Consider the following 24439-nt stretch of genomic DNA (forward strand, 5'->3'; position numbering starts at 1 on the left):
ACTGAAAACTGGGAGCTGTTGGATAGTTTTAGAGATTACAAAGGGGATTGACCCACCTCTATATGTGTCATAAGCCACCAAGAGAGACCTCACCTGCTCCTGCAACCTCTTTTCTGTCATGGGAGAACTCTGTAGATTCAGCTTCAAATGTCTTTGGATAAATAGAACCCATCACTTCCATCTTCTTTTTTCCCCTAAGAAGAATATCAGGAAGAAAACAATCTTAGTAGTCGTCAGTCGTCTTTTCCTATTCACATCAAGGTAAAGAGACTGGAAACATTCAGTGACCCAATCCCTCTGCACTGCTTACTTTTTCTTTGCAATTGAGATGTTTAATAGTTTTGAAGAATAGAGAGCAAGAGTGTGCCATAATTTCTAACATATGGCACATTCCTGCTTTCTCTCTGTGCTTGCACACTTATGGTTACCTAGTGCTGGATCCACTGAATCACTGAGTAAGTATGGTGGAGTCTACTACTCCATGCATCAGTGGCTATTAAAAAGAGCATGAAGATGTGGCCTACCACACGGAATGACTCCACTGAAACTGCTGCCATGCCCTCAGTTTTGCAGGAGTGATACCGCAAGCTCACCTCGCCGCCTGACTTCTTTCACAACTTTTCTCCTTCAAGATAGGAGCTCGAGGCCCTGCCGAACTCCTTATGGACATACTAAAAATGTAACAATTAACAACAACAGGAGAAAATCCATAGACCCAGTTGAGACCTGGATGAATATAGTAGCATACAGCAATTTCTCAACAGGTAATACTTTAGTAATTATTCACGCAAAGTAAAAGAATTACACAGAAAAATGAGAAAACACTAAGGATTGATTTTCGCGGTTTATATTCACAGTGGGAACAAAAATAATTTTGGGACAACATTATTGTTTCCCTGAGAATGTGCAATAGGTATGTGGTGGACCCATGGTGCTCATGAGAAACATGTCAGTACAAAAAACAAGACAGTCACAGTGGATAGCCCAGTAGAACAATCAAACCACCCCTATAAAAACTAACAGACAATTTCACAAATTCAAGTATATTTATATCAGCATTTTTCTCATGCATTTGAACTGTACATTTACATTATAGGTGCTCCAAGGAGAAATCGTGCTTGAGGAAGTGTTCTTGTGAGGGTTTGAAAGTGTGGAATGGGGGTGTTTATACAATATTAACTGATAATATATCGAAATACACAGTCATCAGATAGATACAGTAAAGTAATTGCTGTTATCAATGCTGTGAATCAAAATCAGTACAGGTACATAGTCACAGTCGACGTTTCGACCCCATAGACCAACAGAGGTACATTAGGTCCTTAAACCGGGGTCTTCATCAGGACATAGGAAGACACCTATGAATATATACAAAGTAAGAGGGATATCCAAATTATTATGGGTGACTGATGTATGTAACTAGAAAAGTGCGATGACAAAAAGACATTGAATGTTCTCCTTAAGTCCACCGGAACAATAGGTGGAGAGATACATCAATGGACCCGTAGGGTCCTATGGCGGTGAGGCAAGTAACAAAAGCCCAGTCACTTAGTAGACTGCGTTGGTGCTGAGTAAGAAATAAAAAAATCTTTCTTAGTATACGTGGCCAATGGTGATTTACAACTCAAAATGGGCCCGTCAGAATAATGTACTCACTAAATTAATTCATCAAACAATGCGCTGTGAGGCATCAGCCTATTTTGTGGCTGTGAGCATCTGGCGGAATTAATCCAGGAACATCTAAAAAAATCTCCGAATGTACGAAAGTAGAGGTTGTCCGGATAAGTGGATGAAGATCTGGGCCCCAAGGAACAAGAGTAGAGTCTGGCTATGTGGTCCTTTTATTGATACCTCTCAGTTTGCTGTCGATAATGAAACACTTTAACTGTACATCACGAGATTATTTATAAATTGGTATCCTTCAATCCAGCTCCACTCGAATATGCTTTTGGGAATGTTCATGATTATTTGAGTTGACCACTTTTTCATTTATTGTATATTGTGCATTTTAAATGATGGTTTATTTTGTATTTGGTTGATGTATGTGATGTAATTTGCTTTGTTTTTTCAATAAATACATTTTTTTTAAATTACATTAAAAACAATTAGTTACAAAAATACACAAATAAATAACTTTAAGTACGTAAATAAATAAATAAATAAATAAATAAATAATCTCCGAAAATCAATGTATTGATATAGCCAGCTGAAAAAAGAGGAGTTCGTACCTTGAAGCGTGAACAATTCCAGTCGTATAGCCTAACCCGCCAGCAGGTACACGTCTAAAAATTGATTACGGTTGGGTAGGCACTCGGCTGTGCTTGCGTCAGAGGTACAGTCGCTGAATGCTATCACCGGCGGCCAGGAGTAGTAAGTGTCAGCGATAGACACTGATGAATTACTTCGGTGCACGAATCACTGGGGTCAGAGTGTATTGAAATTGGAAGATGGTATATGAGATGGTTATTTGAGATGGTAATAAAGGTTATGCAATGCCTGATACAGTTACTTAGAAAATTGATACAAATTAGTACACAGGACATGTGTGCGGAAGAAGTGGTAGATATATCCAAAATCTTGAAGGGAGTCATACGCGATGGTGCTGTCAGAAGCGGAAATAAGTAATGTAATGTGGGCCTAAGAGGATTGTGGACCTCTGTGAGGCACAACATATATGGTATATCTCTCTTGATAATTCGCCACGTTAAACACATCAAGGAGTATAGAGCAAGCCAGCAATTGATAGCACATCATGTGGTGTTGTATCATACTAATCAGTAGGTTAGAGGTCAAATGACTAAAATAACCATAATAAAAGTATCAATTGGGTCCATTTGGAGTAAGTTGTGGGAACACTTGTTGGAGTATCTTAAACACTCAGACAGTAAAGGCAACGCAACACTAAAGAATTAGACATTTCATCAGAAAACATCACAGCATGACATGATATGACATGTTGGAACAAAATCAAACATACAGCTGAAATCATTCTGTATTAATGCAAGACACATGTTTAGTGGTTTCATCTAATTCATTTAGCCCATTCTGTATGGTGTCTAGGGAGTGAATCCATCAACATTCAAGAATATATTTAGAATTGCGTTAATGTCACCCACCCCTAAGGCCCAGTGTTACCTTTTCCAATACAATCCATATGAGACCCTCTGGTGGGTGTTTCAGTGTTTGGAAGTGTTCCACTAAAAGGGCACCTTGGACTTTACATCTCACCCTGTTGCAAAATGTGCACCTTGACTTTCTGGTGTGAGAAAATTGTCAACAGCACTCGAAGAGGTGAAGATAACAGCGAAAGGGCATTGATTTAAAATGGCACAAAACATGAATATTGGAGGAGACAATTTTACAAAAGGATGTTAAATGCAAGAAGCCGTAAATCTGCTGATTTGTGTCGATGGAGCTTCCGACTGCATTAAATCAGGTCATCATCAGGACAGAGATTGCAGAAAATAATTTTTTTGCTGTCAGAATAATAAATAAAGAAAAGAGGAAATAAGAAGGGGGCCCATATAACTTGGTGAATAAGTGCAAGTAAATGGTTAATATAGCTGGCTCTATGCAGTCTTGTAGACTGAGAAGGAGAGACATACAAGAATACTGGTGTTAAACCACTGGTTGAATGGAGACACTTATGGTATTTGGACAATAAGGGGCAGATTTACAAGCCCCCTGTGCCACCAGTATGACACTTTTTGTGACGAATTGGAGGCGCATTTCACTTCTCCATATTTACAAGGAGAGGGAAAAGCCACCCTGCGTGACTTTTCCTCTCCTTGTAATGGTTTTTGCAATTTTCACCCCGAGTGTGCTGGGGATGCTCAGACGTGAGTCCCAGGCTCTCCACACCACTGGAGTCAAGCTATCCAGGCTGATGAAGGCTGATAGCCAGAAACCGGTCCTTGGATGCTTGATTCCGGTCTGGGAAAGACATGGCTTGGTAGTTCGGACTGGACTGTTCCCATGAGGCACAGGGTCAGAGCTGATTTGCATATAGCCAGTGTCTAACCCAGGGTGGTGTGGAGTGTAAAAAAACGATGGATTTAGGCCCAGATCCTTGTACTGGGGTGAATGTATGACATTGTTCTACATTCTGTCCATCAACTGTGTTTTTTGCAATTTTCACCCCGAGTGTGCTGGGGATGCTCAGACGTGAGTCCCAGGCTCTCCACACCACTGGAGTCAAGCTATCCAGGCTGATGAAGGCTGATAGCCAGAAACCGGTTCTTGGATGCTTGATTCCGGTCTGGGAAAGACATGGCTTGGTAGTTTGGACTGGACTGTTCCCATGAGGCACAGGGTCAGAGCTGATTTGCATATAGCCAGTGTCTAACCCAGGGTGGTGTGGAGTGTAAAAAAACAATGGATTTAGGCCCAGATCCTTGTACTGGGGTGAATGTATGACATTGTTCTACATTCTGTCCATCAACTGTGTTTTTTGCAATTTTCACCCCATATAACTTGGCACTTGGTGAATACATGCAAAATATCGCTACCATCTCTGCAGTCTTGTAGACCGAGAAGGGGAGACATACAAGAAGAATGGTGTTCAACCACTGGTTTAAATTGAGACACTTATGGTATTTGGACAATACAGGGCAGATTTACAAGCCCCCGTGCCACCAGTATGACACTTTTTGTGACGTACTGAAGGCGCATTTCACTTCCCTATATTTACAAGGAGAGAAAAAGGCACCCTGTGTGACTTTTCCTCTCCTGGTAAATACGGCCCCTTCACACGCAGCACTTTGCATGGAAGGGGCGTTCCATGGGTGTTGCTGTGGGTGTTCCCACGCAACACCCATGAAACGAGACACATTTGCCAGAAATAAGGGGAATCGTAAATCTGGAAATGCCCAGGCGAGGCACTACGAGGAGAAATGTTTTCATTTCTCCTTGTTTTTTCCTCTTTCAATGCATGCTGCATTCTACAGCACGCATTGAAAGAAGAAAATACATGTAGACCCTTCCTGCACAAAAACAATCTCCCCACGATGCAGGCACCCTTGCACCATGGTGCAAGGGTGCCTGCGCTGGAGTATGGCTGCAGTTTGTGCGCCAGAGCAGGGGAGAGCACTGGAATGTGACATAATATTGTAAATATGTCGCATTCCTGTGCTTCGGAAGTGCCCCAGCGTGGGCTTACTGTGACGCACTGCGGCACTTCCTTGTAGATCTGCCGCCAAGTCTCCACATGACGGGGACCAGCGTACATGAGTGTAGCTTGGGTGCTGAAACCATGGCCTGGGAAGTGAAGGGCGGTCACACAATTAAAAGAGGGATCCGTCTGTGGAGAGTTAATCGAGGACAAAGGGACTGTAAAGTGTAACAGCCGGTCACACCTGTGAGGAGAGTCAAAATCAATAAAGATCATCAGAGAGGTTATAGGAAGGCTAAAAAAGGCTCTGGGTATCAGTTAGAAACAAGTGTGGTTGTACTCACCACTCTATACTGTATTTTGCAAGGGGTGCCCTATGAGGTTTCCAGCGCTCTGGGAACTATGCGGGTAGATTGTAGTGTAGTTCCTATTATCCCAATAGGCTCTGCGCATTGGAATAATATCTTCAATAGTATAGACGTAGGACAGAGGTTAACTAGGTCTTCTACTGACGATATTAGACTTAAGTTTTGTGTGCCAGCTAGCTCAGAGTTCACTAGAAACGTTCTCGAATAGGCAAGGAGGAGTTTAACCTCCCTGGATAGACAAGAAGGGATTTAGTTTCTGACAACCATAGGACATGACAACTTTGCTCTCCCTAATCAAGAGTATATCTCCAGAGTCGTGTGAAAACAAAAGACAACTATTTTACTCAGTCAATACGTGCATACTTAGTTCCACCAGATTGTAGAGAAAGAAGAGATGGGCGTGTTCAGTAAAAGGTGTTATTTATTGATCAGTCTCTTTTTCTCATACAAGAGAAATGAATCGCTACAGTTGCAATACTTAAGGTTAAGTAAATTGCATACAGTAAAAGCAGGATTATAAAATAATACTGTAAAAGCATTGATATGGTTTCTTAGCCATATGATACTTTAAAATGGATAAAAGATATACATACATATATACATTGACTAATCGTACTCAACTGGTGCTTCTAACTACGCCTACCCCGGTGTACCTGACCTAAGCCTAATACGTGGGAGGGAGTAAGTAAGTAGCAGTTTAAGTTAAGTTTGTTTTGCCAAGAATCTGACTCAAGAATTCTCTGTAAGGGGTTAGTCAGTTCAGTACCTGGGATTTAGAAGGCAGGAGGGCTGATATCTCTGTCTCAGGACTCGGTATCCCAGTTCCCCGCGAGGGTAAGCTGGAAACGCCGGAGGCTGGATTTCTCGGCAGGAGAAAAGACAGCGTCTCTCTCAGCGCGTCAAAAGGGAGGGGCAGCGTCCGTGGGCTTCCTGCATCAGCTGGGCTCTCCGGCAAGTAGTCACTGCTCCAAGCTCATCACCACCGTGTCTTTGCTTAGGGCAGCGTTGGTATATTTATACCTGAAAGGTGCCGAGTTTGACGTAAGGATGGACATAAAACGTCAATAAAAGATGTCATTAAGAACTGGTCGTTCTTACATTCTTTACAGGAGTTCTCGAACGAAATCCAAACAATAGCAGCGGGGATTTCCCAGGTTTGCTGGAGGCTTGGTTTGTTTAGAGAACTCGTTGTGCTTTCTAGGGGGCTGGAGGAATAGTGCTTGCTCAATGTGACAGCATGCGCTATGACTTAATCTGAAAACGGGTTTCTGTGCCGTTGTATGGATATTAGTGAATAATAACCGGACAAGGGTCAGAAATAGGAGTATCGATACAGGTCCCTAGATAAACATACTACATCCACTCCACGCTTTTATGTCCATATTTACTAACTAAGCAATAGTAAACATAACTAATAGTACATGTGTATACCGAACCACCCCAAAATACATTTTTTGCATTTGAAAAATGGCATATGCGAAATACACGAAAATGAGTATAGGTACTGTATGCATTCAAGCAGTGTAATCATTCAAAAAGAGATGCACATATAGATCAGCATGAATGATTTGCGAAATTACACATGAAATGGCTCTTAATACAGAAAAAAAAAATGCGAGACCATCTCATCACATATAAATACAATTACTTGTATATAAGTTAGAGGTCGAGGTAACGTATTGTCTCTAGAGTTCCTAAAAATAGAAGCTCTGTACTCTAAGAATAGTTTTACTTTAAGCAGAAGATAAGTGCCAAAAAAAGGTAAATATTTTGGATTAGGAAAAAAGTTTTCGTTTTTCAGGGGAAGAAAAAATAGTTCACAGTGGCTTTGTTTTTTAAAGCTGAAGGCCAAATAGGGAACGCTGTGTGTTCGTTTGTTTAAAGTCATTCTCTCTGTTCGGGTGAAAACATCATTTCAGACAGACTCTCGAAAAAACAGTCTACCGCTTCTGGTGAAAGTTCGACTCAGTTGGAAAATGTCCCTACCATGCAGTCATGCGCATGTTCGCTTTCAATGATGTTTCGATCAGCATTGCTAACAGATGGCCGTACCTGGTTGATGCTGCTTTCATCTTGTACTTCACTACCCTTCAATCGTAGTGGTGAAGTCTCCACGAATGCCGTCATCAGGATAGGTAGCCGCTGGGGACAGCACAATGCATGAGCCTTTACTGGACTCAACAAAGTGTCTGCATCCAATGGTACTTCTGATTGTAGTGTAAGACAGGTGTCCAACACGCATTCTTCGCCGCATAGCATGCACCTCAATACAGGTAAAACACAATTCTGCCATATGAGTCTGAACGAAAGAAACCAGGTCATATTCAGATCTCTTAGCCGGGCTAATCCAAGGACTTTAGTTATGCGGTCCCGGTAGCGTATAGCTAGGATCATTTATTCCATTGTTGCTGGAGTCTTGTCTGTGACATGGTTTGCCATAATGAAGCAAGAGTAGCAAAAATAGGATGCCTGCTACGAGTCCCAACAGGAGTGGAAGTCCGCCAAAGATGGAATGGACGAAATGAGGAAAAACACCCAGGACTGCTTTGAATGGGGTTAACAGTCCCGAAAAAACGGTCTTAAATACACTCACGATACCATTTGTATCAGAAATATTTAAGATTTCGTTTAGCATTTCTGCGAAGTGTAGGGGGCAACTTGTTGATAACAATGCATGTATCTCTCCTGTTGTCCTTGCAACTTGGAGATCATACGTTTCTTTTGATGACGTCAAGCGAACTGGCGTCTGTAGGAGCACAGTCTTCATTCTGCTTAAAGTATCAATTCGAATAGAAGAGATTTTCAAACTGGGCCAAATATTTCCCTCCCTGTCTGGAGTGTCATTCGGAAACAATACTCGCTCACAGCAAATGACCATGGAAGTCACGCTTACTAGATAAGGTTTTCCTGGCAGCAAGCCACAACATCTGTGATCCACAATTAGAATGTAGCTCCTGTTAGAAAGCCGTCTAAAGAATGGTTCTATTTGCGTTGCTGGTGTGCCGAGCTGGTGACATGAAAGGTTATTTGAAGTCCCCTCACAGGCCCCATGTAAACTTATACCCTGACACAGAAGTATACCACTTAGTGATTTTTCACAATTATTACCACTAAGAAATACACTCTGTCCTTTATTACTGTAACATGTGTGTGTATAAGGTAAGTTCCATGTTGACTTAATGTATCCTTTACCCAACTTTTCATACTGGCCTGCCTGTATATATTTTTGGCAGTATCGAAACTGGAAAGTCGTTATCGGAATAGTTATTATCCCATGTATTATCCATTCAATGACAGGTCGTTCTGACATTGTCAATGGTAATCTCTCAAGTTTTTCAATGCTCAGATTTGTATACTCTGCACCCTTTTGTGCCAAGCTGATTTGTGTATCAGTAAGGTTAAAGATACTGAATAATGACGTTGTGTTGATTAAACGCCAAGGCACGTAGCCTGAACGCAGATTTAGTAACGTCCAGCCAAGCTGTACAATAGAACACAGTTGTGACTGACCGTGTTGTAACACCAGTAAGTCTTGCTCTATTATATCGATTGCAGATGATACAATACTGTCCAGTGAATATATTCTGGAAGACAGAGTCATTAACCCATTGTCTACAACAGAAAGCGATTTTTCCAAAATAACACGGTCAATTTCCCGTATTTTTTCTGCTGTCTCAATTTGAGTTTCTTTCCAAGCTTCGTTGTAAGCTGCATATATAGAGGCCGCTATGAAACGTTTTTGACGCTGTTTGCGTGGTCCCATAATGAAATCACGCAAGTCAGCACCTTCTTTAAGTAAAGTCAAGTGTTGCTTAATTTCTGCCAGTGTGGATGTATGTAGCCATTCGAGGCAGAGTTTCCCTACACTGTAAGTAGTTACTATCCCTGGATGTTGTCTCTGGGAGTATCTAAGGTCTGGCCTGGTCAATGTGAACCCCTGTGTTTTGTTCAGGAATCTATCTTGACAGTTATTTGTGTCTGTGGGCCAGATCAACCATTTTTTCCAATCAGGATGTGTTCTGTTTTGGTTCAAAATATGGGATACGTCTATCTCAACATTTGTAGTGCTATTACTGTCGGGTGTTGGTTTTGGAATAGACGGTTTGTTTAAGTCTTTAATTTTGGCTGGGCCAAGACAGGTTGTCTGTTGAATTGTATCATTCAAAAATATAATTTGTTCTGGGATCATGCAGGCTCTAAATAATGATTCTATACCTTGCACTTGCCAATCTTTTTGTACCCCAGATCGTTTTTGTTTCAATATTATTGTTCCAGAAATCAGAACCAAATGTGTTCATTTTTTCAAAAAATTTCTCTGAATAGATTAATTTTGTGTTTGTAAGCATGGTTTTCATTCCTGTCGTATTTAACAGTCTAAAATAAAACGTTTCTGCATCACTTGTGTTAAACCCTGAGAAGTATGAAAATTTATCATAAAATGTTTTTGAACTGCCTTTTGGTGGAGTTGCACAATGTTCCCATTGGTTATAATTTAAAACATTTCTAGGTTGAGCAGATTTATGCAGATAATGGTTACCATAGTGGTTATAACAATACATCTGGTCATAATTAGATGAACCTTGTAAATAATCATGTTCTGTAAATTTAGCTGACATCACTAGATCTGACATCATATCATTAATACTGTCAAAGTCCCAATCATCAGCAAATGTGCTTGGTTTTACAAAGTCACTCAATGAAATCTTGAATTGATGAGGATACTTCAGGAGCTCGACCGGACCATAGATTTCGTAATCAGTTTTGTCCCATGCTACCCCACCGGGTATAGGATTGGCTGTGAAGTTTACCGAAGAAAGTTCTCTTTTCTCGATGTGTGAAGATTTGTGTGGTTTCAGGACCAAGTTGATATTCTAACTTGCTGTGTCCATTGTAACATATTTCCCTTCAATAAAGTGTCCCAAGCATAGTACCATGATGAGGCAAAGCATGAAGATGAATACACCTAGTGCCACCCAAAGTTCAATCCATGGAGAAATCAGATAGGTTTCTTTGAGTTGATGAAAGAGTTCCTTTGCTTTGACTTTAAAAGTTGTTGTTGTTAGTTGTTCCCCAGGCTCACTTGGATCCTCAGAAAAATCATCGAAGTTGATAAAGTAGCCTGATGCTGTTCTATCAACTGTTTCAATTGTTTTCGGATTCCTTTTTGTTTTTGGAATTTTCTTCGTTTCATTAGCATAGTCTGTGGTTACATCATTGTAGACTGGTGTTTCTTGATGTAAGATTTGGATTTGGGTTTCAAGAGGTTTAAGTTCCATGGCTTTGTTACATAGTCCTTGTTGATTCACTGTAGGTTTATCAATTGTGATTAGTCTCTCAGTTTGAACCTCTCTGTTTGTAGCAAATTTTGGTGTTCTGCTACTTCTTGGGAGTCCACTTGGCCTACTACTTGTTATCGGCCACATGATTGTGGTTTAACCAGGTCGATGGATACAACTCGGTTCTCCGTTTTACCAGCAAGGGGCGGTAATACTACTGATCTTGTCCCGTTGACAGAAAAGACAGGAACTGCTTTTCTGTAAGAAGGCCCAAATTCCTTCTTTACCGCTATCTTCTCTCTGACCAGATCCCCGATTTTTGGAATCCAGACAGGCCTTGCTGGGACAGGTGGTTTCTCTTCAGTGGCTGTTGGCTGTTGCTTCAACTTTATGTTGCTCAGGTCTTTTCTTTTTTCGTTTAAGTCCTGTAAAATAGCCAAACGATCTTTGATATCAAAGCAAACCATTTTACTTCCACCACTGAAGTTTGACTATCGAGGTCCTGGATTAACATTCTAGTCCCAAACAATAGTTCGTACGGACTGAGACCTCTCAGAGAATTTCTTGGCAGATTATTAAGACTACGTTGGACACTTATTAAATGTTTGACCCACCCAGCTCCCGAACCTAATACCTTTGCCGTTATAGATTGCTTTATGTCAAGTTTTTTTCTTTCCACAATTCCGTTTCCCTCAGGATGAAAGGGACAAGAGTACCTCAATGCAATGCCCATGCCGGTCATGGCCTCCTTATAAGCTCGAGAGCTAAAAGCAGGACCCTGGTCAGAATGTAGCATGCCAATTGCGTATGTGCCGATAAAGACTCGCAAATCTTTTATAACAGTTCTGGCGTCAGCCGAGCGCTGGGGCCACATCCAAATGAATCTCGTGCATGAATCCACTGCGACCATGATATATTTATAGTTACCGTCCCTTTGTAAGGGACCGCAGTGGTCCAGGTAAACACAGGCTAATGGTTTATCTGAGATTAGAAGGGGCGTCTGTGCTGGTCGTTTCACTGTTGATACCTTCATTCTTTGACATATTTCACATTCTAGAACATAGTTCCTAGTTTGTCTTCTCATTTGTGGCCACCAGTATCTCTGTTTTAATAACGGTACTGTGGCTGAAACGCCAGCATGTACAGAAGCAAGCCCTTCGTGTGCCGCTATAATGAGTCCTAACCTATATTCCATGTTTGGAATTGCCCTATCCCCCACTCCAGGGATTCGAGCAAATGGAACGTTATTCGCATCAGTTATGTATGAGTACTTTACTGGAAAGCCTTTCGGGCACCGCCAGAGCCAACCTGCACGAAGGGATGAAAGAGGTAGCCGAATGGATGAAGAACAGCCGCCTGAAACTGAACTCAGATAAGACGGAAGTCCTCATCTTGGGATCCTCACCCGCCGCTTGGGACGACTCCTGGTGGCCCCCCGCCCTAGGCAGCGCACCCAAACCAACAGACCACGCACGCAACCTGGGCTTCATCCTGGACTCCTCCCTCTCCATGACCAGACAAGTCAACGCCGTCTCCTCGTCGTGCTTCAACATCCTGCGCATGCTACGTAAGATCTTCCGGTGGATCCCCACCGAGACCAGGAAGACGGTCACCCAGGCCCTCGTCACCAGCCGTCTGGACTACGGCAACACCCACTACGCCGGAACCACCGCCAAACTCCAGAAGAGACTCCAGCGGATCCAGAACGCCTCAGCACGACTTATCCTGGACATCCCCCGCCGCAGCCACATCTCCGGACACCTGAGAGACCTGCACTGGCTCCCGGTCAACAAGAGAATCACCTTCCGTCTCCTCACCCACGCACACAAAGCCCTACACAGCCAAGGCCCAGGATACCTCAACAGCCGCCTCAACTTCTACGCTCCCAAACGCCAGCTTCGATCGACCAGCCACGCCCTCGCCGCCGTCCCCTGCATCCGTAGAGCCACCACAGGGGGACGGTCCTTCTCCTACCTCGCCGCCAAGACATGGAACTCCCTCCCCACCCACCTCCGCCTGACCCAGGACCACCTCGCCTTCAGGAAGCAACTCAAGACCTGGCTGTTCGAGCAGTAGCAGATCCCCCTCCCCCAGCGCCTTGAGACCCACAGGGTAAGTAGTGCGCTATATAAATGCGATGATTGATTGATTGATTGATTCTATCGCATCTTTTTCTGTAGCGCTGACAGCTTGTAATATTTCGTTGTCTATTTTTGTTTTTGACCGGGTGATGGCAGCTACGGAAGCCGTTTGGACAGCTGACTTTGCTGCCTCATCAGCCAATGAATTCCCTGCAACGTGAACGCCATCACGTTGATGACTCAGTGTATGCATCACGTGAGTCTTTTGTAGTTCCTTTTGTAAAAGAACTACTTGTTCCCAAAGCGTTTTATGCTTGATTGTGCCACCTTTTGCATCTTTAAAACCGTTCTGAACCCAGATCTGCAAGTATTCATTGTAAGCCTGAACGCAATAATATGAATCGCACACTATGAGTGTGGGGAATTCGCGATCGGTATTTTCAAGCGCCACCTTAAATGCTAGTAGTTCAGCTCGCTGAGCTGTACAGTCTCCTAGGGATTGCGTTTTAGTGACCAGTGGTCTAAATTTTCCTTCGTGCCATCGACCTTTAACAATCGCGCACGCAGCACTGTAAGCTTGTTTACCCCCAACTGCGGGTTGTGCTGATCCGTCCGTATATATTATACAGCCGTAATATTCTAGAGGCAGGATTTCGGTCGGCAGAGAACATTCAAATTCATATTGGAGAAATTCTTGTGTTTTTAAATTAGGATCAAATTTGTATACCACGTCTGTTGCAGCAAGAGAATTAGACCACTGAATCCATCTCGGATGTAGTGCTTTAGCATTCGGAATGCTTGCTTTTGTTACTGCCTCCAGGGCTGGTATTGGTGTCACGATGATTATTCGTTTACCTTGTGCTAGTGCTCTTTCTTTCGCTACAGCAGTCTGTACCGCGGTTAGAATTTTTTCCGTTTGGCTAAATTTCATTTCAGCTTTTGTGTATAAATGAGATTTGTATGCTATTGGTACCGTTTCTCCCTCATTAGAGGTTAGGTATGTGTGTCCGCATCTTCCTGGGATGACTCGGATTACAAGGTTGCGTGTGTTATCTCGTGTTTGTAGTTTTGTTTTAAATAACATGTCTGTTTGTAAAGATCTCAAAATTTCTGTGTGTTTTTGAGTCCAATTGATTGTTTTAAAATCTGGTCTTATTAAGTCATAGAGAGGTTTAACCCTCTCTGCATAATTTACAATGTAAGTTCTTCCGAAATTCAGGAAACCTAGAATTGATTGTAAGTTTTTCAGCGTTCTTGGTGCTTGGATTACAGCACATTTCTCTAGGAAATTGTCTGCCAGGCTTTTGCCTTCACTTGATAATTCGTATCCTAAAAACAGGACAGTTAGATGGGCAATTCTTGACTTTTTGAAGTTGAATTTGTAACCCTCTGCTGCGAACCCAAGTATTATGGTGTTCACTCTTGTCAAGTGAGTATCCAAGTCATCATCTGTTAGATAGATGTCATCGACATAAGAAAATGCCTCATCATCATATATTTGTAGTAACTCTGTTACTCTCGCTGAGAATAATCCTGGGCTGTTCTTGAACCCCTGTGGCAAACGACAGAAATTTTTTCTGTGAGCCATTTATTGAGAAAGCGGTCAAATATCTGCTTTCAGGTGCTATATTTTGACAAAAGAATCCATTAGAGATGTCTAATGTTGTTTTGTATTTTTTGCGCACTATGCTATTCATTAGTGCTGCACTGTGTGAGTTTTGTACTGCAAAAGTTTTGCAACATGAGTTAAGGTGTCTGTAGTCCAAAACTAGACGATATGAATCATCTGTCTTGGAGACAGGAAACAAAGGATTGTTCATTTGTGAGGTGCAAGTTTCAATCACCCCCTGGTATTCAAGTTGATCTAAGATCTCCCTGACCTGTTTTTTAGCTTCTTGCTTAATTGGGTACTGCCTTTGTGCAGTTGGTTGAGATTTTAAATGGATTTTGTGAGGAGGTGAGTCCTCATCCCATCCTACGTGGTTTTTATATAATGCAGGAGCTTGGGCTACTGCCCACTTTCTTGCAAGTGTATATTTTCTATGTATTGGAATATGATTTGAGAAGGCAGGCATAATCATTTCTTCGCCATGAGGGCATTCCCTGGCAAACTCTGGTGGCCAGTCTTTTTCAGCTAAAAGGATGTCATAGCCTTTGGAGAGGTTATCCCAAAATAGACCCCTTATTTTCCTAGTCTTATCTCCCTCTATACGTAATGTTATTTCATATATTTTATGAGGTTTGCTAACTCTGGTATCTGCAGTTTCCACTTGAATGTATTCATTCGTGTCCACTGTCTCCAGATGATTCATCAGGATCTTGCGAGCTATGCTCACTTCTGCTGCGCTGTCTAGCATTGTCTGAGCCCACTCTCTGTTTTCCAGCGGTGTCCTCAGTATCCTCGGCATGTTTGATTACTTTAATACTGGCTACCTTCTTCTTTGGAAATTGTAACTTTTTATTTTGATGAGCAGGTTCCTTGTCTTTGGACTTGACGTGCTCTTCCCTGTGTTCTGACCGTCCTCTTCTTTCCAATTTCTGCGAGGAAGTCTGAAAAGATCGAGAGGGACGTGTATTAATATCTTGATATCTATCAGGCTTCTTCAAATTATCGCTATTTCTAAGGTTGTATTTTTTCTCAGAGGGCTCCCTCTGGGGAGACTTGTGTCCTTGGTCCGGAGATCTTTCTCTCCGCCGAGGAGACATTCCTCTGGACTGGAATCTTTTTTCTTTGGGAGTGGATTGTTTATTTCCATCCCAGCTCTTTTTTGGAGTGTTTAGATTATTTTTAATAAATACCTTTTCAGGATTTTCAGTTAGTTGGGGTTTCACTGGTTTCCCACCCAAACTATCTCTTCCTAGTTCTTCTTAGGATTTTTCTATGATTCTGGCAAGTTCAAATGGTTGTTCTGCTATATCTGTTTCTTTCAACTTCTGGCGGATCGCTACAGATGCTGCTTCCCCTTTTATGTTGGCTAGTAATATAGCCGAGACCTGTTTGAAGTCTTTCAGTAGTTTCATACCCAGAGTTAAAGCAGGTTCAGGACCGTATTCATTTTGAATCTGTTTTAGTACGTCTGGTATTACAGCCATGGACGGAACACCATGTGTTTTTGTGTAAATGGAAGCAAAGACTGTGCCCCAAGTGTCACAGTCCTCCACATGTGGTGCGATCCCCATTGGAAGACAGATAGTCAGAATTCTGTGTTTCTCAACAGGGGTGGTATCCGGAAATACTGCCTCTATTTGAGTAATTTTCTGTGCTAACCAGAATGGAATTTGTTCCCTTTTAATGGGTACTTTACCTAGACAGGACTGTATGTTCTGTGGTGTGATTTTATTAGTGTTCCCCTGATGAGTGGTCAGCTGTGGAATTTTAATAGCTGGTTGGACTGTTGAGGTCCGCATTACATATTGGACTAATTGTCTGTGTATTTTAAACAGTATTTTAAGCTGTGTTAAAAGTTCTGGTATAAACATTTTTTCAATGTCTGGATGTGGTGTGTAGCTGGCTAGTACCGGCCATGTTGCTCCTGGTCTACCTAGTGGACCGAGCCTGGTGATGTGATTATTATGTTTTAGGGCGCCTTTAAACCAGAGCAGGTGCTCTTGGTATTTTTTCACAACCGTGTTTATTAAATGTTTAGGCAGATCATATGTACAGTTCTCCATAGTCAGGAGGACACTGTCAGTGGGAAACATACAACAGAATGCATGAACAGCCTAGACGTTCAACTATCCCCCCTCCCACACCCCTGCCCCCCGCCAACAACCCCAAAAACCCCCACTACCCACCCCTTATCCCACCCTAACCCGGTGCACGTGATCACTATCAGCTGCAGTATACAGTGTAAAGCAAACTAGGCGTCCTGGAGCCACCTAGGCCCCGAGGTCACTGCTGGTAGGCAGTCCATCCTCCAGGTCGATGGGAGGCTCCAAAGTCAACCCCCTGTAATCCGCCCACCGCCTCCAGATCTTATAATGTTTTCGGGGGCAGCCCCTGGCCTCAAACACTGGCAATTCCAATCCCATAAGAAAATCCAAGCCCGCCCTCCAGGCGCTGAGTGGGGGGGCGCGGGCGCTCTTCCACGCCCTTGCCAAATCCCGTTTGGCCACAACTAGACCCAGCAGAAGGAGGTGACGCTTATAAATGTTACCCCCCACTTGATCCAGGATATGCAGAAGACCCAGTCTGGGCGTGCGAGGAAGGTCCCACCCCAACACCTCCGACAAGCTATTCCATACACCATTCCAGAACCGGGTCAGACCCACACACGACCACACAGTATGTAGCAGCGTACCTCTCTCAGTCCCACAGCGCAGGCATTCAGGGGTAGCGATGAGGCCAGCCTTCCACAGTCTCTCTCTGGTGTAATAGGCTCTATGCAGGTATTTAAACTGTATAAACCGGAGTCTCACCGCTATTGCCGCCCCACAGGGGGACTCCAGGGCCTCTCTCCAGTCATCATCATCCAAGGGGCCAACATCCGTCTCCCATGAGGCCTTCAACGACAGGAGGGAAGAGGAGCAGTGAGTGACTAATGTTTGGTAAATTTTGGAGACTTTTTTATTCCCCAGGTCTCCCATGAAAAGCTTAGCCTCAACGGGGCTAAACTCAGGAAGTCGGTCCAGCCCCACCAGACTCGGCGCAAGAGCATGACGAAGTTGTAGATATTTAAAAAATTGGGTCTTGGGCATGTCAAATTCGGCACTGAGGGCTTGAAAGGATTTGAGGGTAGTCCCAGTAAGAACATGGCCAAGTGACGAGATCCCAATGGAGTCCCAGCCAGCAAACCCCGGCAGCGAGGCGAGTGCAGGGAGCTGTCCATTGTTCCAAAGTGGAGTTTCCGCCGTTAGGCGACCCCACCAGCCCATACGGCGCAGCACCTGTCTCCAAATCATGAAGACCACCTGAGTAGCCCGCGGCAGTTTCTTCCGCTGGCCGGCCGAGTACAACAGTGTATGAAGCGCGGCATCCCCCATCAGAAGATGTTCCAGGGCATATGCCGGGTCACCGCGTCCACCGTACCACCACTCATTCAAAACCAACAAATGGGAGGCTTGATAGTAGGATAGAATGTCCGATGTAGCGAGACCTCCACAGTACGTGGACAAGAAACAAGTCCGTAGCGCTACTCTGGAGGCACCCCCCGCCCATAGAAAACGTCCTAGTACCGAATTTACTCGACGGAACCATTGCGGGTCGACCTTGTACGGATGGTTCTGCAGCTGGTACAGGAGTCTAGGTAGGGCGACCATTTTGAAGATTGCGGACCTGCCATAGATATTAAGAGGCATGCGAGACCAGGTTTTGACGTCCGACTGGACCTTGTCCCAAACCGGCTGCACGTTGCGCTCCCATGCAACTACAGCAGACTCAGACAGGAAGACTCCCAGATATTTTAGACCACCGACCGCCACCTGTAAGGCCGAGGCCCAAGAGAATGCCTCCGACTTTCCACCTAGTATCCATAGAGTCGATTTGCGCGGGTTGAGGAAGAGTCCTGACACGTCTCCAAAAATACGCATGATTTCCAAGATGCGAGGGCCAGAACGATTAAGGTCGGTCAGAAAGAAGAGGACATCGTCCGCGTACAACGCAATCCTGTCCGAGAGTCCCGCTCCCCACACAAAGCCACGAAGCTGCGCATCAATGCGCACCCATGCGGCCAGCGGTTCCATGACCAATGCAAAGAGGTAGGGGGAGATGGGGCATCCCTGACGGGTCCCCCTAGCGACCGGGAACTTCTCCGATATAGCTCCCGAAATACGCACCGAGGCGGTGATGTCCGTGTATAAAAGCCTGACGTACGAGACAAAAATCGGACCAAGGTTGTGACGCGGCAAAAGGGCGAAGAGGTAAGTCCAGCTGACCGAGTCGAACGCCCTATCAATGTCTGCCAGTAGTAGCGCCGCCTGTTCTCCAGTCGCTCTTATCGCATCTACCGCCACCTGTGCACGTCTGATATTGTGGCGTGTCGCTCTACCCGGCATAAAGCCCGCCTGATCCGGGTGGACCAAATCCGCTACGTACGGGAGGAGGCGGTTCGCCAATGCCTTGGCCAACAATTTGGCTTCAAAGTTGATTAGGGATATGGGGCGATACGACTCGTGTCTGTCGGGAGGCCTGCCTGGCTTCTGGAAGACTACTATTTCGGCCTGACGCCAGTCCGCCGGTAAGCTACCACGTTCCCGCGCCGCTTCCAGCGCCCGCCTATAGTGCGGCCCCAGCTGTAAGTGGAATTTCTTATAGAATTCACTGGGAAATCCGCCCGGTCCGGGCGCCTTACCAGTGTTGAGTTGTCCCAACGCATCTCCCAGTTCCTCCGCCGTCAAGGGAAGGTCGAGGGCTGTCCTGGCTTCGTCTGATATCGCACGGGGGGGGAGGTCAGCAATGAATTTGTCAATAGCCTCCGGCGGGAGACTGTCCCGAGGGGCGTATTGTTCTGCATAATAGCCAGCAAAGCTCGCCGCAATGGCAGCAGGATCCGTCTTGGCAGTCCCCTCTTCGTCTATGAGGCCCGGTAGGGTGATCGGCTGCAGAGTTTGTTGACACAGTCTATGGAGCATGGTGCAGGACTTGTCGCCCCACTGGTAAACCCTGCTCCGTGTAGCCAGCCAGGCTTGTCGAGCCTCGTCCAGTAAGACTGAGGCGTAGGATTGCTGCGCTTGCAGGAGCAGTCTTAGTGCTACATCATCACCGTCCTCCCAACACCGATTCTCCAATACCCCCACTCTAGCCGAAGCCGCTACCGTGGCCTCTCGGCGACTGCGACGGGCAGCAGCACACCAAGCTATGTCGACGCCTCGCAGCGTGGGCTTCATGGCCTCCCAGACCGTCACTTCATCAACCCCTTCTGTCAGGTTCTCCCGCCAGTAGTGGGCAATCGCACCACGCATGTGGTTCGTATAATTTGCCTGCTGGAGATGCCACGAGGACATCCGCCACCGAAATGGCTGGTGCGACTTGTGCAGTTCAATCCGTACTACGACCGGGGAGTGGTCAGACAGCCCACGAGGCTGAATCGCGGCCTGCTTCACCCTGTCGAGAAAGGCCCCCGGTACAAACACACAGTCCAGCCGGGAGAAGGAGCCATGCACAGCAGACACATACGTGTACTCGCGCGTCCTGGCATGCAAATGTCTCCTGACATCCACCCAGCCCAGCCCATCAATCATCGCTTTCAAGCGTGTAGGGGAGGTTGTCACCACGGTCCCTTGCATCCTCTGTCGGTCCAGACACACATCCACCACATCGTTCCAGTCGCCACCTATCACAGCCAAGGAGTCCGGGATCTCTGCCCACAGTGCAAATAGGCGCTCTGCCAGGGACCACTGTAAAGGAGGGGGGGCATACACACTGCCAAATACCACCGGCTCCGTACCAATCATACCTTTAACAAAGACATACCGACCTTGGGGATCGAGCCAGTGACGCTCGTGGGTATATGACAGTCGTCGATGAATAAGGATGGCCACCCCTCTCGAGCCCCTGGAAAACCCTGCATGAAACACCTGGGTATAGCCAAAGCGCTGTAAGCTCAGTACCTTCGTTCCCAACCTATGCGTCTCCTGTAATAGCATGACATCAGCCGAGTCCCTCTTGCCCCAGCGCAACACTGCCCCACGCTTAATTTTGTCCAACATCCCCCTCACGTTCCAACTTAAGATTCGCATGGAGCCACTAGCGAGTGCCTTCTGCATGGAATCAGCCATAGTCTCGATGGGAAAGTCTCTGAAAACCCCAGGACCGAGCCCAGGCACCCAGTAGCATGTATGTCACTGTAGCAAAAATCACGTGCATCCTGTTCAAAACCCCCCCTACCCCCGTCCCTTCCCGCTAACACTACCCCAAGAACTGCCCAACTCCCATCACCCCTCCCCCCCCACCCCTATACCTCATAAAACATTGAAGTATCTGTCGCGGCATGGGGAGCTTCGGGCCCAAAACATAGTGCCCAAAACCATCCATACCAATGGATCCCACTACACCCCCCAACTAACGGGACCTACCCTTAGGGGCCACCCCCCTAACGTGAGAGGACTAGGCCGCCCACCGGTCAGTGCCCCGAGCCCCAAGGAACCACAATTGACCTGTAGCTCGAGTAAGGCGAGGCAATCAGGCCTCACCAATATCGCCCCCTCTGAGGCAAGCCAAGGTCCAGGTCTCGCCACCCCAGATGATAGTCTATCGACCAATGTGACAGCAGCTCCGGGCCTCTCGCATAGTCCAATGACGGAGAGAGGTCAAGCAGGGAAGATAGAGGTCCCACGGCCTTCAAATCCCTTTCCCGGACTGATCGGTGTCGGACTGCGCGCCATCCAGGGGGACGCCCCCGGATCGGGAGCGTCTCCGCGACCGAGATTTCCTGTGTCTTTTACCCCTGATGGAGGAGTCACCCCTCTCCTGCGACGATCCACGCGATGGTCCGGGATTCAGGCCCGGCTGGGCATTCGGCCGGAGCCTGGTCGTCTCGTCGGTCCAGCCAAACACTGCCTCTGGGGTATCAAAAAAATGAGTCTTGGACTGAAAGACGACTCGAAGACGAGCCGGGTATAGCAGCGAATATTGAATCTTCAGACCTCGTAGTTTGGCTTTCGCATCAGGAAGGAACGACGCTGCTGCTGCACCTGCTTGGTATAGTCTGGGAAAATCATAATCTTGTGATTGTCATACAGCATAGTGTCTCTATCGTGGAAATTGAGGATTTTAGCAATGACCGGACGCGGTCGTTCTCCCACTGGCGGCTTCTGCATCAGGGCTCTATGGGCGCGTTCCACCACAAAGCAGCGCGACAGGACGTCTGAGGGAAGCCAGCTCTCTAGCCATCTCGTCAAGAACGCATCCATGGGCCCTTTCTCGCAATCCTCCGGAAAACCCACGAAGCGAAGATTATTCCTGCGCGCTCGCCCTTCTGCGTCTTCGACGCGGAGTGCCAGTCCCTTTTGGATCCTGTCCATCTCTGCCACTTTCTTTTTCAGGGCACCCACATCATCCTCCACTCCTGTGATCCTGGTCTCGGTCTCCGTGATGCGAGCAACAGCGTTGCGAAGGTCCTGGCGCAGTAGCATGATGTCGGCTCCCACCGCTCCAATCTTGGCGTCCAGCATGTCTCTGGATTGCGTGATGGCGGCCATCAGGGCCGCGTTGTCTGGTCCCGTGCCCTGACCGCCCCCGGAGGCCCCTGACCCCCCGCTGGGTCCAGTAAATTTGTCGATCGGGCCTTGCTTGGTGGATCCAGCGCCGCCCCCACCTCTTGTCATGGTTAGAAGAAGTTGGGGTGACCACTCCGCGCCCACGGCAGGCCCTGCACTCACAGTAATCCAAAAATAGAGTCTACTCGGGGGGCCGAGCTCCACTTTGCAAGCAGTCACACCAGAGCGGGGGGGGGGAAAGGCACTCACAGTCCGTCGTGCACTGCCGTCGGGTCAGTCCTCGGTCCACACCAAGGCAGCAGGCGCGACTCTCTAGGTTCGGGTATGAGCCCCACTGGACCACTCTATATGCCACCGATCCACAGCCCCAACAGGCACAGCTGTAGGAGTTCCAGCGATCCAATCTTGAAGGGGCCCTCGACCCCCTTGCGCCCCAGGCCACACAGAGTCTGCCCCCCTGTCTGAGAGCCAATGATGGTTGTGCTGGGCGGGGATCGCCAAACTCGAGTCCCCGGCGTCTCAAAGGCCCTGTAGGCCGCAGCTCCCCTCCGTCGCCTTCAGGGCGCTAGGTCGCGCTGCCGCCACCACAGAGTCAGTCCGGGGTCTCCGTCTCGTCTCCAGAAACAGGTAGCCCCGGACCCAGGCAGAGGGAAAGCGCCGCCGGACCCCACGCCACCAGAGAAGTCCAGCCCACAGTGTAGAGGGGCCTCAGTCACGAATCGCCTCCCTAGGCACCTCCTCCATTCGTCGGACACTGTCTCTGGGCACAGCCACGGCCCCACCAACACCAGGGACGCCCAGCGCCGACTCACCACAATCCGGGCTCGGGCCAGCCCGGGGTCGCGGAACTCGAGGCCCCGGCTGCTCGGGGTCCGCACAGGCAGCAGCGAGTCTGTGTCATCCAGGGGGCCACCCCGGCATGTGAGGTTGCTCCACAGGGCACCGCAGCGGCTCCCTCCACCTCCGGCGCTGCAAGCACTGCTCCGGGAGTCGCCCGACCGGTCCGACCGCCGGCCGCCGGCCGATGACCCTGAAACTCGAGGTCCCGGCTCCGTCTGCAGGCACCAGGCTGCACCTCGTCACAGACGATTTCGGCGCACCAGCTCAGCCAGAGGGGTGGTTTAGCACACCGGAGAGATCGTAGCGCTGCCAGGAACAAACGCCATACAGGTAGGGCAGTTAGCGGGCTCGGGGGCCAGGATAAATGAGCAGATTATGTCTGGGCTGACGGGAGCTCTACAACGCTGCGACCGCCATCTTCGCCCGCCAAGCCACGGCCCCCCTGCTCTTGGTATTTTAATGGTATTTCCACCTCCTCGAAAGGAGTGTACTCATCCGGTGGTTCCTCTATTTTGTAATAGTGGAACTCCTTTGTTACAGCGTTTGCTGCTGGAAAGTTTATCCATGTCTGCCGATATTCATGTGCCTCAATTACGAATATGACTGTACCACCTCTCGATGTCAGTCCATTTTCTATTAGTTTAAGAGTTATAGTTTTTCTTATGCTGACCGGGATGAGTATTGCACCCGCGTCAGTTTGCAGGAGACTTGTGTCGTCTGCTAGGAGTTGAGCTGCTATTCTAGCTGTCTCCCTTTCTCCCTCGCTGTCTGACATTTTACTGACAGCAAGGTTTTTTTGTTTTTGTTGCAGATCAGGTTTCCACGGAAACAAAGATTAGGTGCACAATATTTTGGAACACTGTATCCTTCAACGTTGAATAAACCAAAAAACCATACATAGGAGTCTCCTCCTACTAAGTTTTGGCGGATTTTAACTTTTTACCCACTCCAGACGTCTTTGGAGTATTTACGGGAGAAAGGGTCTGTGTGATAAAGCACGACTGAGTTACTCTAATGTCTTGCGTTAGATTTATCGCCTTACCAAACCGTTGGGCGCCATGTAGTGTAGTTCCTATTATCCCAATAGTCTCTGCGCATTGGAATAATATCGTCAGTAGAAGACCTAGTTAACCTCTGTCCTACGTCTATACTATTGAAGATATTATTCCAATGCGCAGAGCCTATTGGGATAATAGGAACTACACTACAAGATATGAGGGAGAAATGCACTCTGGAGATGTGCTGTGTGGTTCTAGTGTGTGATGAGCATATGATTCTGTGTCCTGATGGACAGGGTGGTGAGGACCGCTATGAGTCAAGCATTTGCAGTATTTATGAAGTAGAATGCGGAACCGGATACAGCCAACAGGGGCAGGAAGCCTCCGACTATGCGAGTGCTTCAATGCAAGTCTGTAGCCAGCCAGGCTGGTTTAAAAGCACACATCAGTTCTAGAAGACTAGACTTGGGGGCAGATTTTCAAAACTTTGCGCTGGTTTAGCGTCACAAACGTGACACTAACCAGCGCAAATTTGTGTTTTGCTATTTTCTTTCCAGCGCAAAACTTGTTTTGCTCTGGAAAGTACCCTGTAAGTAGCACAAAGCAGCAC

The 24439-nt window shown here is 46.7% G+C and overlaps 1 long non-coding RNA gene across 2 annotated transcripts in view; it reads right to left on the reverse strand.

Annotated features, from left to right (window-relative positions):
* LOC144771471 (uncharacterized) overlaps positions 1 to 24439 on the reverse strand; it is a 130523-nt gene that overhangs the window by 49658 nt on the left and 56426 nt on the right. For both annotated transcript variants that reach the window (XR_013599296.1, XR_013599295.1), the window contains exon 4: positions 94 to 194. This is a non-coding gene — a long non-coding RNA (uncharacterized LOC144771471). The remainder of the gene's footprint in view (positions 1 to 93; positions 195 to 24439) is intronic.

The sequence above is a fragment of the Lissotriton helveticus genome, chromosome 8 (genome assembly GCF_964261635.1).
Source record: "Lissotriton helveticus chromosome 8, aLisHel1.1, whole genome shotgun sequence".
Classification (NCBI taxonomy): Eukaryota; Metazoa; Chordata; class Amphibia; order Caudata; family Salamandridae; genus Lissotriton; species Lissotriton helveticus.